Here is a 17,994-nt window from a genome sequence, read left to right as displayed (position 1 = left end):
CCTGACACTGAATCAGACACAAAGCCCTGTCAGCTCTTTCATTGTCTTGCAAATTCTTTTTCCATTTTATTGACACTGCCTTCACTCTTAATTTGTGCCTTAACAAACAATTTTATACATGAAGTTTTCCAATGTCTTCCTAACTAGTCTCTCAGTCTCTCTCTTCTGTCACCCCCTACTCCAGTCAATCGCATGAAGCTACCATACTCATTTTTTCATCCCATGCTTTGTGAACATCACTTCCACGCTAAAAGTACTTTTAGTAGCTCCCACAGCCCAAGCACGGCCTTCTACCTTAGCTAGTCTCCATTTCCACTTTTGCCTCTCTACAATCCGTTCTCAATACAGGAAAAAAAAAAAAATCTTCCAAAAACACAAACCATTTCCTTACCTGAAATATGTCAATGGCAGTCCAATGCATTTGAAGCAACAGCCAAAATCCTTAATAAAGGATAAATTATAAGGCTACAAAGCACTGATAATTTTGTTCCTGTCTACCTCTCCAAATTCATCTTTAATCATTCCCCTTTCTTGTTTTCTGTACTCCACCCGTGACTTGCCTCCTTTACATTCCCTGAAGCTCCTTCCTGCCTAAGGGGTGCACTTACTTTTCTTTGTGCTGGAATGTACTTCCCCTGGATGGAGAATCATTCAGGTCTCAGCTCAAATGTCACCTATTTCTCCCCACGTTACTTATCACATCACCCTGCTTACTTTGTTCGTGTTCTCATCACAATCTATAATTTTCTTATTTATGTGCTTAATCATGATGTACACATCTCCCCAGTTTGAAAGTAAACTTTGAGCGCATGAGTTTGTCTTGTTCCGCACTATCCACAGTATTTCGCATTACCTATTACACACTAAGTGCTCAACCTGTATCTTTTCTGTTAAGTGAATGTATGGTCCAAACACAAAATATGCATTCAAACAAGTCTTTCAGTGGAGTCTGGAAGTCAATATAAATGCTTATATAATGACAATGAAAATGAAGGAATTGGCAGGGCGCGGTGGCTCACGTCTGTAATCCCAGTACTTTGGGAGGCTGAGGTGGGTGGATCACGAGGTCAGGAGATCAAGACCACCCTGGCTAACATGGTGAAACCCCGTCTCTACTAAAAATACAAAAAATTAGTCGGGTATGGTGGCGGGCGCCTGTAGTCCCAGCTACTCGGGAGGCTGAGGCAGGAGAATGGCGTGAACCCGGGAGGGCGGAGCTTGCAGTGAGCTGAGATCACGCTACTGCACTCCAGCCTGGGTGACAGAGCGAGACTCCGTCTCAAAAAAAAAAAAGAAAAGAAAATGAAGGCATTCACTGAAGGTACCCAAAAACTATAACTAAACTAAAAATGTATGACAAAAATGGGGTACCAATAAAATTGGTATCACATTTAAAAAGAAATCATGTTCACATGACTACTTCTTGAACATCTTTTAATGTACGAGAAATAGGAGTATTTAGAAATAATAAACATTTGTTGACTCTTTCCATAAGCAGGTACATATTAGATAGAAATGCAATATGATATACACCTATTTATGTATCCACAAAAATTTTTAGAAATAAGAAATTTTTTTAAATTAAAAACAAATTTTAAAGATCTACTCAGAAATGAAAAAAAAAAGAAAGAAATGCAATAGCAATATGAAAGCAAAACAATAGTTTGTGTATTTCACACTTATTTTACATAATATGGAACAGTAGCATTAATGCTGGCTATTTTTTTTTTAATTCAGATTTTTTTTTAAACAGATGGTGTCTCACTATGCTGCCCAGGCTGGCCTCAAACTCCTGGGCTCAAGTGATCCTCCTGCCTTAACCTCCCAAAGTGCTAGGACTACAGGTGTGAGCCACTGTGCCCAGCCTGGAATGTTTTAACAAGTTAAATATTCAACACATTTTAAGTAAAAAACAACATTTCAGAACACTAAAAACCCATAAATGTATAAAAATACAAGTGTTAAACATATATTGCCATTCTAATATAAATTAGGAAAAGAATAAAGTGAAACATTTTAAAAGAAACCATATAAAAATGGGGAAAATTTAAAAAAATCACCAAAAAATTGAGAATAACATTCTGATTTCTTCAAAAGCACAATTCTGCAAAAAAAAAAAAAAAAAAAAAACTGCATTACTAGTATCACAACTGAGCTGTCAGCATATCTTTTATTATTTATCTTTTTTAAAATGGTCTTTATTTTTTAGACCAGTTTTGGGTTCACAGCAACACTGAGCAGATTTCCCATATCCCCCACTCTGCCACCACCAGAGGGTACATCTGTTATGACTCATGATCCTACATTAACACATCATTATCACCCAGAGTCCATAGTTTACATTAGGGTTCACTCTTGGTGTTACGCATTCTATGGGTTTAGACATTACATGTATTCATCATTACAGTATCACGCAGATTAGGTTCACTGCCCTAAAAATCTTCTGGGCTCTGCCTATGCATCCCTCCCTTTACCCAACCCCTGATATTTTTATTGTCTCTATCATTTTGCCTTTTCCAGAATGTCATATAACGGAAATCATACAGTATGTAGCTGTTTCAGATTGGCTTCTTTCTCTCATAATATGTATTAAGTTTCCTGTATCTTTTCACAGCTTCATAGCTTCTCTTTAGGACTGCATAATATACCATTCTTTGTATGTATTACAGTTTACTGTTCACCTACTGAAGGACATCTTGGTTGCTTCCATGTTTCGGCAATTATGAATAAGGCTCATGTGAACATCCACATGCAGGTTTTTGTGTGGACAGGTTTTCACTCCTTTGGGTAAACACCAAGGAACGTGATTGCTGGATGGTAAGAGCATGTTTAGTTTTTTTAAGAAACCACCAAATTGTCTCCCAAAGTGGCTGTACCATTTTGCATTCCCACTAGCAATGAATAAGAGTTCCTGTTAATCCAAATTCTCACCAGCATTTGGTGGTGGTGTCAGCATTCTAGATTTTAGCCATTTTAGTAAGTGTGTAGTGGGATCTCATTGTTTTAATTTGCATTTCCCTGATGACATATGACGTGGAGCATCTTTTTCATATGTTTATTTCCCATGTGTATATCTTCTGTGATGAGGTGTCCATTAAGATCTTTGGCTTATTTTAAAAATCAGGTTGTTCATTTTCTTTCTTTCTTTCTTTCTTTCTTTTTTTTTTTTTTTGAGTACAGGGGACTTCATTGATGGTACACAAGGTAGAGCTCTTTGTGGGGTCTGCATGGAAATTGTGAGGAGGGGAGATTCCAAGTGTGGTGGGGGACTGAGCGTGACAGGGACTCCCCAGAAGCTGAAGGTCTCTCTCTTCCTCTTGTGCTCTCACTGGGGCTGGCTGTCGAGGAGTCTTACTCCTTGGAGGCCATATGGGCCACCACCCTGTTGCTGTAGCCAAATTCATTGTTGTATGAGGAAATGATCTTGACAAAGTGGTCACTGAGGGCAATGCCAGCCCCAGCACTGAAAGTGGAAGAGTGGGTGTCACTGTTAAAGTCAGAAGAAACAACCTGGTGTTCAGCATAGCCCAGGATGCCCTTGAGGGGCCCTCCGACGCCTGCTTCACCACCTCTTTGATGTCATCATATTTGGCAGGTTTCTCCAGATGGCAGGTCAGGTCCACAACCAACACATTTGCAGAAGGGACACGGAAGACCATGTCAGTGAGGTTCCTGTTCAGCTCGGGGATGGCCTTGCCTACCCCGATAGTCTTGGCAGCACCAGTAGATGCAGGGACGATGTTCTGGAGAGCACCACAGACATCAAGCCACAGGTTCCCACAGAGGCCACCCACAGTCTTCTGGGTCACAAGTCCTTCCACAATGCCAGAGTTGTCATGGATGGGCTTGATCAGTGGGATTAAGCAGTTGGTAGTACAGGAGGCATTGCTGATGATCTTGAGGCTGTTCTCATACTTCTCATGGATCACGCCCATTATGAACATGGGGGCATCAGCAGAGGGGGTAATGACCCTTTTGGCTCCCCCGTGTTACGTAAGCCCCAGCCGAGATTCTCCATGGTCGTGAAGATGCCAGTGGACTCCACAGCGTACTCAGCGTCAGCATCACCCCATTTGATTTTGATGGGATCTTGCTCCTGGAAGATGGTGATGGGATTTCCATTAATGACAAGCTTCCCATTCTCAGCCTTGACGGTGCAGTGGGATTTGCCATGGGTAGAAATACTGGAAGATGTTGACCATGTAGCTGAGGTTAATGAAGGGTCATTGATGGCAACAATATCCACTTTACTAGAGTTAAAAGCAGCCCTGGTGACCAGGTGCTCAATACGGCCAAATCTATTTACTCTGGCCTTCACCTTCACCATGGTGTCTTAGAGACATGGCTTTGAGAAGAGGATGGTGAGCACTGAGCAACCCCAGCCAGCGCCCATACCCACCTTTCTTTTTGTTGAGTTTTAAGAGTTCTTTGTGTATTTTGGATAACAGCCTTTATCATATATGTCTTTTGAAAACATTTTGGGCTGGGTGTGGTGGCTCACACCTGTAATCCCAGCACTTTGGGAGGCCGAGGTGGGTGGATCACCTGAGGTCAGGAGTTCGAGACCAGCCTGACCAATATGGTGAAACCCTGTCTCTACTAAAAATACAAAAATTAGCCGAGCATGGTGGCATGCACCTGTAGTCCCAGCTGCTCGGGAGGCTGAGACAGGAGAACTGCTCGAACCCGGGAGGCAGAGGAGGGTGCAGGGAGCCAAGATCGCACCATTGCACTGTAGCCTGGGTGACAGAGTGAGACTCCGTCTCAAAAAAAAAAAAAAAAGAAAAGAAAAGAAAACATTTCTCCCAGTCTGTGCTTTTTATTTTTATTCTCTTAATGGTGTCTCTGCAGAACAGAGAATTTTAATTTTAATGAAGTACAACTATCAATTCTTTCATACTGTACAATTTCAATTAAGTGACACTCTGGGAAAGACAAAATTAAAGAGACAGAAAAAATATCCATGGTTTGGGGTTAGAAAGGAGGGAGAAAAGAACAGGCAGGGCACAGACGATTTTTAGGGCAGTGAACCTAATCTGTATGATACTAGAATATGGATACATGTCATTATAAATTTGTCCAAACACACAGAAAATGTAACACTGAGTGAACCCTAATCGTGAAAGAAATCATGCCTTTGGTGTCGTATCTAAAAAGTCATCACCAAACGCAAGGTCATCTGGATTTTCTCCTATGTTATCTTCTAGGAGTTTTACAGTTCTGTGTTTTACATTTAGGTCTGTGATCACCTTCACTTAATTTTTATGATGGGTGTAAAGTCTGTGTCTAGATCAATTTTTTTTGCATGTAAATGTCCAGTTGTTCCAGCATCACTTATTGAAAAACTATTTTTCTCCATTGTATCCTTTGCTTTTCTGTCAAAGATCAGCTGACTATATTTATGTAGGTCTATTTCTAGGCTTTCTATTTGGTTCCATTACCATAGCTTCACAGTAAATCCTGAAGGAGGAGAGTGTCAGTCTTCCAACTTTGCTCTCTTCCAATCTTGTGTTGGTTATCCTGGGTCTTTTGCCTTTCCACATAACCTTTATAATCAGTTTGTCAATATCCACAAAACAACTTGCTGGGATTTTGACTGGGATTGATTAGGTTGGGAAAAAGTGACATCTTGACAATACTGAGTCTTTCTATACACAAGCCTGGAATATCTCTCCATTAGTTTAGTTCTTCTTTGATTTCTTTAATCAGTTTTGTAGCTTTCCTGCTATAGTCTAATGCGTATTTTGTTAGATTGCTTTTGGAGGGTGCTAATGTAAACAGTATTGTGTTTTTAATTACAAATTCCACTGTTCATTGCTGTTATATAGGAAAGCAATTAATTTTTGCCTATTACCTTTGTATCCTGCATTTTTGCTATAACTGTTTATTAGTTCCAGGAGGGTTTTTGTCAGTTTATTCAGATTTTCTACATAGATGATCATGTCATCTGCAAATAAAGGTAGTTTTATTTCTTTATTCCCAATCTGTATCACTTTTATTTTACTTTATGTTTTGAGATGAGTCTCACGCTGTCACCCTGGCTGGAGTTTAGTGGTGCAATCTCGGCTCACTGCAACCTCTGCGTCCTGGGCTCAAGCGATTCTCCTGCCTCAGAATCCCAAATAGCTGGGAGTATAGGCGTGAGCCACTGTGCCCGGCCTGTATAATTTTTCTTTTCTTTTCTTACTGCATTAGCTAGGACTTCCAATGTGACATTGAAAAGCAGTGGTGAAAAGGAACATCCTTGCTTTGTTCCTCATCTCAGTGAGAAACCTCCAAGTTTCTCACCATTAGGTATGTTAGCTGTAGGGTTTTTGAAGATCTTTTTTTTATTGAGTTAAGGAGGTTCTCCTTTATTTGTAGTTTACTGAGAGTTTTTTCATAATCATAAACAGGTTTTAGATTTTATTAAATGCTTTTCTTACATCTACTTATAGTATCATGTGATTTTTCTTCTTTAGCCTAATGAATGTGATGAATTACATTAACTGATTTTCAAATGTTGAAGCGGCCTGGCATATCTGGGATAAATTCCACTTGGTGAGGATGCTAAGTATTTTTGTACATTGTTAGATCCGATTTGCTAATATTTTGTTGAGGATTTTTGCATCTTTGTTCATGAGAAATATTGGTCTATAGTTTTATTTTCCTGTAATGTCTTTGGTTTTGGTATTAGGGGAATGTTGGCCTCATAGAATGAGTTAAGAAGTACTGCCTCTGCTTCTATCCTCTGAAAGAGGTGTAGGGAGTTGGTATAACTTCTTCCTTACATGTGTGGTAGAATTCACCAGTGAACCCACCTGGGCCTGATCCTGTTTTAGGAGGTTATGGATTTTTTATTAAATTTCTTTAATGAATGAATATAAGCCCATTTCGATGGTTTATTTCTTTTTGTGTGAATTTTGGTAGCTTGTGCTTTTCAAATAATTGGTGAATTTCATCTAGGTTATCAAATTTGTGGGCAGAGAGTTGTTTGTAGTATTCCTTTATTATCCTTTTAATGTCCATGGGATCTCTAGTGATGTCCTCTCTCATTTCTGATATTAGTAATACATGTCCTCTCTTTTCTTAGTGTGGCTGGAGGCTTACTAATTTTGCTGATCTTTTCAAAGAACCAACTTTTGGTTTTCCTGATTTTCTCTATTGATTTCTATTTTCAGTTTTATTAATTTATGCTCTAATTCTTATTTCTTTTCTTCTGCTTACTTTGGGTTTAATTTGCTCTCCTTTTTCTAGTTTCATAAGGTGGAAGCTTTAGATGGTTGATTTTGGATGTTTCTTCGTTTCCAATATATACATTCAATGCTATAAATTGTCCTCTAAGCACTGCTTTTGCTGTATCCCACAAATGTCAGGCTATGTTTTCACTTTCATTTAGTTCAAAATATGTATTAATTTCTCTAGAGATTTCTTCATTGACTTATGTTATTTAGAAATGTGTTATTTAATTTCTAAGTATTCAGTGATTTTCCAGCTATCTTTCTGTTATCAAATTTTAATTCAATTCCTTTTGGTCTGAGATCAGATATTGGATGATTTCTAATTTGGCCAATTCCAAAACAGCTACAGCCTCACTCATTACTTTGTGCTTGTACTCTATAGAGATGGTTAACCTATTTACTATTCTGACTATACTCTGGGGCTTTTTTTTTTTCTCTCTCTCATCAGTTATTGCCAGGTGCCCAAACATGACTTTAATATATTATTTTGACTGAAAATCAACTATGTGTTTTTAATTTCCTCAGATGTGCACTGCCTACCTAGACTCCATTCCCGCCTGTTCCGCTGGTACCCAGCTCTACTACTCTTCACTGCTCATGTGCTTTGGAGGGGTCAGTCTTCATTATCTAAAGCCATGTAACAGATCACATTCCCCCAGCTATTGTGGTTTATTTAAAGGTGAGCAAGTGACCAGTCCAATAAAAACTCTGCTTGGAATGCCAGAGAAATACATTCACTTTATTTTTCTAAAAATATGGTGTGTAAATGAGATATCTAAAACTGCTTTTGTCATTTTGATATATATTTCACAGATAGCAAGTATACAGAGTGAGGCAGAATAGAAAAACAGGGCCAAGTCTTGGGCTTTTCATATTACGGGTATCAATAAAGGATCTTTTTAAGACAGTTTAAATTAGGTTTTCTGTTACTTAGAACAAAATATCTAAATGACACAGAATCTGAAGTGGTCATTACTACTTGGTTTCCACTCTTATATGCTTCTGTCATTGCTTCGTAAAAAAGGAAAAAAATATTGTTTGTGGTACATGTTTCAGCAAAAGACAAATGTCAAAGGAAGGGTGAAGTACACTGATATTTAACTCCCTTCGAGAAGGAGTTGAATTAAGGCCTAAGAAATCTCATGTTCAGCACAGGAGATTGAACACTGACTGAGAACTTGGTAAATTCTAGGAAGTAACCAAGGAGATAACCTGAAGAACACGTTGAAAGGACATTCTGAATAAACAAGTGAAATAAAAATAAGCCTATTGTGAGAAAACTCTTTTATAAGCAATCCACAGTTTCTGTCGTGTTTTAAAAAAAGATCAGCATTAACAGTCAATGGGCAAAATACAGCCAAAAGACTGAGGAGAGGGCAGAGGGGCAGATTTAAATTAAAGTAGTAGCACTGCTGGGCTAATGGAAAAAAGATGACTGATAGTAGGACTAAAACTGCCACCAAAGTTAAAATGCCTATATAAGTTGTTTCAACAAAGTCACACTCAGAACATTTTTGTTTTTTTAATTAAACTTAGGCAGGTTGGGCTCGGTGGCTCATGACTGTAATCTTAGCACTTTGGGAGGCCCCAGCAGATCACTTGAGGTCAGGAGTTTGAGACGAGCCTGGCCAATATAGTCAAACCCCGTCTCCACTAAAAATACAAGAATTAGCTGGGTGTGATGGCATGTGCCTGTAGTCGCAGCTACTTGGTTGGTTGAGACGGGAGAATTGCTTCAACCCAGGAGGCAGAGGCTACAGTGAGCTGAGGTTGCACCACTGCACTCCAGCCTAGGAGACAGAGCAAAATTCCATCTCAAAAACAAACAAACAAACAAAAAACAAAAAAACGTAAGCGAACCAAAAAAAGGCATCATAATGTAATAAAAGAAAATATAGGTTATTTAGCTAGTTTTCACATGTTTAGTTTAAAAATTAAAATATGGCAGAGTATCGAATGTCATAAAGACCCAATATGGAAAGGTAGCTAAATAAACCATTTGTGCTCTTACATTTGTTTCTGATTTACTTGGTACCATACCTAAATAATATTGTGCACAGATCTTTTAAATGACTGTATTCAGAAATTTATTAAAAGTACCACTTACTAGATAGTTTATTAAATGCATGCAAGTATCTGTATATGATTTCTTTGGCATATGTGTGTTTAAGGCAACATAAGAGAGAGCTAGAGACAGGAAAGTTGTCCATTTTAAAATCAAATTGGTATATATCTCCTGCTTATTCAACATGTTTGGGTCTTGGAATTGTTTCTCTAATAATCTACTGGCAAGTCAGACATTAAGTTATTTAAGGTATCTAAACACTGATTTGGTGGAAGTGCTAACAATCCTTGTGAACAAAGATAAGCTTCAGAAAAACTCAACAGCACTAAAGAAAAGTATCTACTTTGGAAAATAATGATCCTTTGTAACTGATTTTGGTTTTAGATATAAAGTTTACATTGGTAATTCTAATGTCTGTTTACCAGTTTAATTTTAAAAAGTACTTGGCTGGGTGCAGTGACTCACACCTGTAGTCCCAGCACTTTTGGAAAACTGGAGCAAGAGGATCACTTGAGCCTAAGGATTCCAGACCAGCCTGGGCAACATAGTGTGAAACCCCATCTCTACAAAAAAATTTAAAAATAAACCTTGCATGGTGGTGCGTGCCTGTTGTCCCAGGTACTCGAGGCTAAGGCAGGAGGTCACTCGAGCCCAGGAGGTGGAGGGTGCATTCAGCCATGATTGTGCCACTGCACTCCAGCCTGGGCAACAGAGCAAAACCCTGTCTCAAAAAAAACACAAGGAAAAAAAAAAAAGTACTTAGCCAGGCACAGTGGCTCACGCCTATAATCCCTTTGAGAGGATTATAGCACTTTGAGAGGGTGAGGTGGATTACCTGAGGTCAGGAGTTAGAGACCAGCCTGGCCAACATGGTGAAACCCCATCTCTACTAAAAATACAAAAATTAGCTGGGTATGGTGGTGTGCACCTGTGGTCCCAGCTACTCAGGAGGCTGAGGCAGAAGAATAGTTTGATGCAGTGAGCCAAGATTGTGCCACTGCATTCCAACTTGGGTGACAGAGTGAGACTCCATCTCCAAAAAAAAAAAAAAAAAAGTACTTATCACAAAGACATAACCATAAACTTAAGTTTTAATAATACTGAAAGTTATTTTAAATAGAAATCTTTTACAAACATCACAATAGTGTTTTTTATAGAATGCCTAGACAAAACCCAATTCTCTATTTTCCGTATAGGAAATCTAGAGAAAATCTTTAGTAGAATGGTACTAGTATGACAAATTTAAAATTATAGTCTCAAAAGTTCTTTCATTTTTAAAGGATAAAAAAAAAGAAACAAAAGAAAGTCAACACGGAGTCAGTGGAAAAATTCTACACCAGAAGCAAAGAGGTGCAGTAGATCTACATGAAGAAAAGCACACCACTGAGAATTATTTACCATAAGAAAATGAAAAAAATCCAGAAAAATTCTGTGCTCTCAGGGACATACAAAAAATTAAGAACTCAGGGTGGGGGAAAAAACAGTATTGGAGAAGACTGGGACTTAAAAAAAAGACTAAGTTAAATAAAAACACAACAGAAATTTAAAATCCAAATTGCAAGCAGTAAGGAAATCAGTGATGGAAGGGCCTAACTTAAGAAGCTATGCAAAAAAAAAAAGTTAGAAAGGATGTGTGAAATGACAGTAATGAGAACAAGAAAGGAAAGCCAACCAATGAAAAATTCCTGGAGAAAAAAACAAGAAGAAAACAAAAGGTACCAACTTAATATTTTCCTCAGCTAAAAAGAAAAAAAGATTTCAATGTATAAAGGACCTGTCACCTTTTAGATAAAATTATTGGATTTAACAAATCAGTAGGTATAACCCTAAACTTCGAAATATTTTAATCATTTTACATCTACAATGCAACAGAGGGCTGTATTTGCTATGGAAAAGGCACATGTGTCCACTCAGGATGGTGTAAATCTGGTATTTTACTGCATACCTTGATTATTTTGTATTTGGGTTTGGACATTAACTTGCTGAGGGCAGAAACAAGAACCTGAACTCATGTCTTAAGGTAAAAATTGCACTCTTTTTATACACTTACTACCTTTTGAAACTATGCAGTGGCTCAGTCATGGCTCACTGAAGCCTCAATCTCCCAGGCCCATGAGATGCTTCCACCTTAGCCTTCCAAGTAACTGGGACCACAGCTGTGTGCTACCACGCCCAATTAATTTTTAAATTTTTTCTAGAGATGAGCTCTCCCTATGTTGTCCAGGCTGGTCTCGAACTCCTGAGATCCTTCCATGTCAGCCTCCCAAAGTGTTGCAATTACAGGTATGAGCCACTGTGCCCAGCTCCCCCAAGCATTTTTATGGGCTCTGAAATGTACCACGTAAAAAGGACAAGCTTTATTGGTTTAGAAAGTTAAGTATACATTATTATTATGATTAGCAGTAGGATAGCTATTTTATTTCCACCAGTCATTGATAAAACAATTCAAGTGTAGTAGGTATTAATCAGTAGCTTAAGTTAGAAATAAAAATTTATTATGGGAATGACTACACTGCTTTCAAATAACCGACATATGAAAAATTTATAGCTAACCTCTTCCAAAGAGCTGCCCATACTGCAGTCTCCAATTCCTTTCCTCCTGTTGTCTCCTGAAACCACACCAATCAGGTTTTCTTCCTCAGTATTCTCCTGAAAATGCTCTTGCAAGGTTACCAAGGACCTTCCTATTACTAAATCCAATGGTCAACTCCTAGTCTTCATCTTACTTGACTTGTCAATCAGCAGGAGGTGACACAGTTGGCCACTTTCTCCCTGAAATACTCTTTACTTGGCCTTCAGTACTCCATACTAGGCCCCTTTCCCGCCTACCTTCAAAAGCCTCTCCTCTGTAGTCTCCTTCGTAATTATTCATCTCTCCAATATCTGAAAGTGGAAAGCCCTAGGGCTCAACTGCCATTTCCTTACACTAGATCTCATAGGCTCATGGCTTTAAATACCACCCTTCCATGCAGGGGTGGCCTATCTTTTGGCTTTCCTGGGCCACAGTGGAAGAACAACTGTCTTGGGCCACACACATAATGATAGCCGATGAGCTTAAAAAAAAAAAATGCAAACCATCTCATAATGCTTTAAGAAAGTTTACAAATTTGGGTTGCACAAGCTTGCATTAGTGACTCCTAAACCTCTATTTCCAGTTGGACCTTTCTCTTCAACTCCCATCTCTGTAACCCCACTTGAATAGGCATCTCAAACCTGACTAAAACTGGCTCCACCTACCTTCACACTCAGTCTTCTCCATCTCAGTACCCTGTAACTAAAACCTTCCAATAGCTCAGGCCAAAGGCAACAGAGTCATGCTTCACCCTTTCTCTCATAAGCACATCCAAACCATAAGCAAATCCTATCAGCAATATTCAGAATATGACGGCTTCTTACTGCCTTTCTTATTACCCACCTGGTCTAAGCCACCACTCTCTCTGGCTTCCATTACTGCATCAACCTAACAGGTTGCCCTGCTTCCATCTTTGCCCTTACAGTCAACTCTGAACACAGCAGCCAGAATGATCCTTTAAAAATCCCCTCACTCCTCTGCTCAAAACCCTCCAACCACCTCCCTTCTCACTCAAAGTAAAAGCAAAAGTCCTTACCCAGGCCCATTAGCTCTCTGACCTTGTCTCACCCTCTTTCCCTTCGGGTGCTCAAATCTACTGTCCCCCTTGCTGTTCCTCCCTTGCTGTTCCTCCAACGAGACTGACGGGTTCTGGGCTTTTGCCCTTGCTTGGTATGCTCTTTCCCTAGACAGCTGCACGGTGGTCCCCGATGCCTTCAGTTTTGCTTGAGTCTTTTCCACGGCACCAGTCCTTATTTTAAAACTGCACCTGTTCCTTCCTTGGTGCTTCCTATCCCCCTTTGCTACTTTATTTTTCTTCTTAGTAACTGTTACCATCTGACTGCAGATACATTAACTTTCACAAATTCTGTTTATTGTCCCCAACCCCACCTTCCCCCAGTGACATGTTAGCTTCTGGAAGACAAGGACTTCATTTGCTCACTCTCACATCCCAAGTGCTTAGAACAGAGCCTGGCCATAGAAGGCACTCAATATATGCTTGCTATATGGATGCCGAATATGCAAATTCTTAAATCTATAATAGGTAAGGCTAAGAAGTTTGGGACTATAAAGCCCAACTTCTTTCCACAATGGGAAATACAATTTCCCTTTTGACAAAGAACTGTGAGAATCCCTTGTTTTCCATAGTAACACAATTTACTCTAAATAACATGATAAAAATTCCGTATCACTTCACAGCCTCTCTCCAATGCCTTTCCTGTATTCTGTAAAATATTAACTTACTATCATCAAAAAATATTTGATTTACCTCTGGTACTGCTATCATAATATTGCAAAGGCAAAGTGAACTCATTAAAAATGGTATGGAAACATAAATAATGAAGAAATGTAATAAAGTGTGTTAACAACCAAACAAATTCATCTCGATTTCAAATCAAATTGTACTGGCACAGTGAGAACCCCAGTCCAAGTTTAACTTTATTATCACTATAGTCCTTAATGAGCTAACATTTTTCTTATTAAACTCCTTTTAAACTAAAAAGGAGTTCATATAGGACTCCTGCATATAGCCATGAAAACTAAGCCTGAGAGAAAACTGTTCAGGCTACAAATCTAATTGATAAAACTCTTAGCACTACATGTTTGGCTAGATAACAGACGCAGGGATACTGAGGTAAAGAAGATGAGACCAAATCTCGCTCAGCCTTTGCTAGCTGTCTGACCTTGGACAAGTCAGACTCTCGGTGCCTCAATTTCCTTATCTGTATAATGGAAATGGTACCTGATAGGGTTGCTTCAAGGATTAAAGGTACTAGGTATTTAAAGCAATGGCACCGTGTCTGACATAAAATAAGCACTGAAAACATCTATTACTAGAGCATAAAAATAATCCCCACACCACTCACATTACAGCTCTTTAAGAGTCTCCTAAGTATCACCGTCATTTTTTAAAGATTGAGAAGTGTTAATATTCAATGGCATATTTTTACTTTATTACGTTCTGTAGCCAATTCCGAATACCGTGGAAAGTTTTAAAAAACAGATGTTTTTTTCTTGAGGTACTTTTGGGAAAACCTCAGAGAGAACGATCTGCTTTTTAGTATGCACGCCAATTCAGAAAGGACGTTTGCGATTACCCGAGCCCTAAGTGGAAGGTGTGCAAATCCTGCCTTTTAACATGGGCACCCCGTGTTAAATGTGCCATTCTGGAGAGCTCACTCACACCCCAACAGCCTGTCCCGGCGCCTGAACTGTGCGCTCCTCCAAGCACACGCCGCGAAAGCACCGTCTCGCCCCGGCCGAGCGGCTGGACTTGCAGCCGGGCTTCCGCGCTCACTCCCAGATTAACCGCGAGCCAGCGCTGCCCTCGCCGCCGAGGGGTTCCCCGTACCACAGCCCTAACCCGCAAGCGCAAACGAGAACCCTCGCAGGCCTCCTCCCGGCCCTCTTGAACACACGGACCGCGAAGAAGCCATCACGGACCCGCGGTCGCTTCCTCGGCCCGGCTCCCTCCAGTCGCCGCGGAAGGTGCGGGGAGCCAGGGCACCCTCGCCCCTCAGGGCCCTCAGCCAGGCCTACTGGACCTCCAGTGCTACAGGGACGGGGCAAGAGGTATCAAGTGGCTCTCGCCCAGGCTCTGCCCATGGGCCCCGGGCCAGTTACCTGCGACTCCAATGAGCAGCGGCGACAGAAGCAGCTTCCCAGCGGTGGTGACGGGCGGAGGGGAGGGGCCAGACGGGGGCAGTCGGAGTCCCAGCTGGGCCAGAGCGGTCTCACGCTGCAGCCCCCGGCGCGCCCCCTGCAGGTGGGCTGTCCTCACGGTGGCTCGGGCTGCTCTGAGTCAGAGATTGAGAAAGCTTGCTCTGAATTAGGGAAAGCATCAAAACTGTGGCTTCAGAAGAGAAAGACAGCCTAGAAGAGGTTTATCCGATCTGAGTCCGGGAACATTTTGCACTTTTCACATCCTATTCTAAATTCACATCCAGTCCCCTTAGCTAAATGGGGGCTTCAAAGGCAAGGGCAGTTTCATTAGGTGCTATAAGTAAGCATCAATTAATAGTTGCTGGCCGCTAGGCAGGTCTTCTATAGACCCCAAATTGACATATCAGGAATAGCCATTAGTGATTGGCTGCGCTATTTCTAAAATATAACCCTGCACTTTAATTTTTTTCAAAAGCAATTTGAATTTTTTTTTTTTCTAGACGGAGTCTCACTCTGTCGCCCAGGCTGAAGTGCAGTTGCATAACCACGGCTCACTGCATACTCCAAACTCCGCCTTCCGAGTTCAAGCGATTCGGTTTTAATCCTTCCATCCTACTTTGTAGGGTTCCTTGGTTTATTGCAACATGTACAGTCAAGACTAACTAAAAGCATGGTGGGACATTCATATGCTGGAAACATTCTTTCATGCAAAACTAGTTTTTTCTTTTTTTCAGTTTACCAACTCCAGTCCTACAGCCAAGACAACTCCCACTGCACAGTGACCGTCCTCTGATTTCTAGCACCCTCATCCAACCAAGCCACCCTCTATGGCAAACTTGTCCAACCCATGGCCCACACCTGCAGGCTGCATGCAGCCAAGACAGTTTAGAATGCAGCCCAACACAAATTCGTAAACTTTCTTAAAACATTATGAGGGGGTTTTTTTTGCAATTTTTTTTAGCTCTTCAACAATTGCTGGTGTTAGTGTATTTTATGTGTGGCCCAAGACAATTCTTCCAATGTGGCCCAGGGAAGCCAAAAGATTGGACACACCTGCTCTAGGGCATCTCATGGTTCATTCATTCAAGGACCATCTACCCTGTCTAATAATTTGTTCTTGAAAATGTCATGTAAAGGTTTAGGACTATTGTCATATTTGAGGAACTCACTATTAAATTTCTTTCATGTAAGAATTATAAGATCTGGCCATGCACAGTGGCTCACACCTGTAATCCCAGCACTTTGGGATGCTGGGGTGGGCAGATCATTTGAGGTCAGGAGTTCGAGACCAGCCTGGCCAACATGGTGAAACCCCGGTTCTACTAAAAATACAAAAATTAGCCAGGCATGGTGTTGCACACCTGTAATCCCAGCTACTCAGGAGGCTGAGGCACAAGAATCCTTGAATCCCAAAAGGCTCACAATGAGCCGAGATCTCACCACTGCACTCCAGCCTGGGAAACAGAACAAGACTCCATCTCAAAAAAAAAAAAAAAAAGTTTTAAGACCTCAGGGCATTTCACATTTTATTGTGCTATGACTAATCAGCAATATTACTTGTTAAATTGATGACATTTATTAATCAGTTCGTTATTGATGTCCTCCTTGTGGTCATGTATTGAGTTTGTAATATCTCCACTGATGCCTACAAATTATGCCAAATTAGCAAGGAAATTAAAGCTTTTCCCAATGTATTCGTAAGATTTACTCTTCATTAGTTGACTCATCCAACAATCTGAGAGCCTCTCCTTTTACTTCTACTCAAATTTATCTCTTCCTCTTCATGAATTACTGCTTTTGATTGACATGAAAAAATTTAGGGATGGTGAAGACAGCTTTTTCTCTGATGGGATTAAAGAAGTGAACTACATGCTGCACATATTCTATGACTCCTTCATGTTACCACACCTGGGCACTTTGACACAGTGGCTGTTGGGAGCTGATATGGTTTGGCTGTGTCCCTGCCCAAAATCTCATCTTGAATTATAATCATACCCATAGGTCAAGGGCAGGACCAGGTGGAGATAATTGAATCATGGAGGCAGTTTCCCCTATGCTATTCTCATGAGAGCGAGTGAGTTCTCATGAGATCTGATGGTTTTATAAGGGGCTTCTCCTTTTGCTCAGCACTCATTCTGTCTCCTACCAGCCTGTCAAGAAATGTCTTCTGCCATGATTGTAAGTTTCCTAAGGCTGCCCCAGCCATGCAGAACTGTGATTCAACTGTGAGTCAATTACATCTCTTTTCTTATAAATTACTCAGTCTTAGGTATTTCTTCATAGCAGTGTGAGAATGGACTAATACAGGAGCGTTCATAGAAGCCATTGCTACACTCCAGCAATAACTTAATGCTGCATGGAAGTGACCATGAATCACATGAACATGTCCCATTAAATGCAAACCGAAGTACCCCCAACTGCATTTCTGCTTAACTGGATCCCAAAAATGCCTCTAGTCACTCCAATGTTAGCCAGTAGAAGAATACTCAGGAAGTCTGAGTGGAAAGAGAGAAATCTTAATCAATTGTAGGTAAAGTATTTTAATTTTGCAAGCTTTACAAAAACATATAATCATGTCAACACATTTCCAGACTGCTTCCCAGGGTCTTGGAAGGGGCCTGAACAAGGGAGGGCTGTATATTGGCTTCCTATTGTCACTGTAACAAATTCTCCTAAATTTAATAAATTAAAACAAGAATTATCTTACAGTTCAAGAGGTCAGAAGTCCAATATCAGTTTCACTGAGCTAAAATCAAAGTGCGGGAACTGCTTTCCTTCTGGAGATTCTCTGGAGAGTTGGTTGCCATGCCTTCTCCAGCTCCTAGAAGCCACCTACATCTCCTGGCTCATGGCTCCTTTTTCCATCCTCGAAGCTAGCAGTGTAGCATCTTTTCTCCCCTCTGACTTCTGCTTCTGTCCTTGCATTTCCTCTATGATTCTCCTGCCTCCTTATAAGGACCCTTGTGATTATACTG

The 17,994-nt window shown here is 40.4% G+C and overlaps 1 protein-coding gene and 1 pseudogene across 2 annotated transcripts in view; both read right to left on the bottom strand.

Moving 5' to 3' along the window:
- ANKRD46 (ankyrin repeat domain 46) overlaps positions 1 to 15,022 on the bottom strand; it is a 42,444-nt gene extending 27,422 nt beyond the window's left edge. The window contains exon 1 of the mRNA XM_011931631.1: positions 14,981 to 15,022. The gene's annotated coding sequence lies outside the window, so the exon portion shown is untranslated. The remainder of the gene's footprint in view (positions 1 to 14,980) is intronic.
- Positions 3,170 to 4,327, bottom strand: LOC105504265 (annotated as a pseudogene). Its single transcript, XR_001000590.1, has one exon. The product of XR_001000590.1 is annotated as a glyceraldehyde-3-phosphate dehydrogenase pseudogene (transcript).
- Positions 15,023 to 17,994: the final 2,972 nt, after the last annotated feature.

This window comes from Colobus angolensis, unplaced genomic scaffold, assembly GCF_000951035.1.
Source record: "Colobus angolensis palliatus isolate OR3802 unplaced genomic scaffold, Cang.pa_1.0 Scaffold121, whole genome shotgun sequence".
Lineage (NCBI taxonomy): Eukaryota > Metazoa > Chordata > Mammalia > Primates > Cercopithecidae > Colobus > Colobus angolensis.
The sequence above is the reverse complement of the archived record's forward strand: the minus strand, read 5'-3'. Positions and strand labels throughout refer to the sequence as shown.